The 1,940-nt window shown below is 32.1% G+C and overlaps 1 pseudogene; it reads left to right on the forward strand.

The window, feature by feature from the left end:
- Nucleotides 1–345: 345 nt before the first annotated feature.
- Nucleotides 346–1,648, forward strand: LOC107879838 (annotated as a pseudogene).
- Nucleotides 1,649–1,940: the final 292 nt, after the last annotated feature.

The following is a 1,940-nucleotide window of genomic DNA, read 5'->3' on the forward strand; positions in this document are numbered from 1 at the left end:
GACGCCTAGTCCATTGTGTTCAAATGGACATTTTTTTCCGTTTATTTTTATTTATCCACTGTATTAAAAGTAGATTTTCATTTTTAATTATCACTTTTAACATATATGAAGAAAGAATAATTAATTTTTTTCATGTTTTATTCTTAGTATTAATTACTTATTCTTCAAATAATTTTTCATTCCTAATAAATCAATTAATAGTAGTATGGTAAAATCGTCGTATCAATTATCTTTTTCTTAATGGGTGAGAAAAGTCAAAAAATGATAGGGAGTAACAACTCACAATTATCTTTTCTTCTTATTCTTCCTTGTTTGGGCCAGACTAAATCGCATATCATTGAGTTTTTTTATGGAGAGTGCTCCCAAAAGAATATTTTTCAGTTCAAGAAAATCAAACCTAAAATTACTAATTCAGGGTGGAGAAATCCCGAATTATCACACATACAAGTTATCTCATGTTAGCTAAAATTTCAAGTATATCACTTTGATTTGGCCAGCTTGAAATTCTCCCTTAAAGCTGTTCATGTCTTGCCTATAAATAGACTGACTGGTTTCTCTTTGCAATATATCCATATAAATTTTCATCCAAGTCCAAATGGCTGTCTTTAGAAATCTGTTTCCTTTAATTGTGATAATTATGACATTATTAGCCATCAACTCAGATAAAGCTTGTGCTGCAGATCCAGATATGCTCCAGGATATTTGTTCTGCTGATCTAACCTCAAGTAAGTTAATACTTGACTCCAATATTAGATAAACTTACTTCTTATCCAAAGTCATGATTTTTTTTAATGCAAAATATATTTTTATACTAATTATAATAATACATTTTTAACGACTTATATTACAGTATGATCGTTCGCGCACATACATTTTTTACAAGCAACACGTTAAGGTTTATCTTAGATATTCACCTATTATTAGTTGCCTTGCAAGTAATATGTTTGAACCATCCGACTACATGTTAAATTACATTAATATTGTAAGAAGAGATTTACACTGACAATATATATTTCTTGGTTTGAATTTTTAGTTTTCTTTTTTGTTGGTGCATGCATATAACAGCTGTGAAGGTGAATGGATTTCCATGCAAGAACACATCCTCGACGGACGATTTCACCTCACGGGTCCTTTCAATGCCAGGAGTGGTCAACGTATTTGGCATCATGATTACTAGAGCAAACGTTCTGAGTGTCCCTGGCCTTAACACGCTTGGTGTGTCGATGGACTTTGCTCCTGGTGGCATTGCCCCACCCCACATCCACCCACGAGCCACAGAGAGATGATCTACGTTTTACAAGGTCAATTGGATGTTGGTTTCATTACCACTGCCAATGTCTTGTACTCTAAGATCATTAGACCAGGAGAAGTGTTTGTTTTTCCTAGAGGACTTGTTCATTTTCAAAAGAATATTTGCAGAGGTCCAGCTGCAATTATTGCTGCCTTCAATAGCCAGTTACCTGGTACACAGGGTATTTCTGATGATATCTTGGCTCAAACATTCCGTACCAATACTACGCAAATTGGAGTGCTTAGGAGAAACTTTTCCTAGTACTGAAAATTATGTATTTAACTGATGTTGTTCTGTTTAATAAGTGGGTGAGGTACTTTGCCTTTCTCATCATGTAATAATAATAATGTTTTCAATCGCCTATTATATTTTTGTTGGTATTTTATATCTGTGTGATATATATATTCCAATAAAAGCAAATATTTTCAAGAACGTTTAAAACAGTCCATTTTAATATATAAAAAAATTTCGAGAATCATTTTCAAGTCTCACTATTTTGGTTTCTTCCAAAATATTTATTGTAAAGTTAATGATAAATAGAAATAGGGAACATAGAAATAAGCAAGAAAGAAAGATCTTTTGATTCTTATTTGTTTCACAATTCACAGTACAAAGATCTTATGTGGCATAATTTGATCAAATATGAATT

This window comes from Capsicum annuum, chromosome 8 (genome assembly GCF_002878395.1).
Source record: "Capsicum annuum cultivar UCD-10X-F1 chromosome 8, UCD10Xv1.1, whole genome shotgun sequence".
NCBI classification, from domain to species: domain Eukaryota; kingdom Viridiplantae; phylum Streptophyta; class Magnoliopsida; order Solanales; family Solanaceae; genus Capsicum; species Capsicum annuum.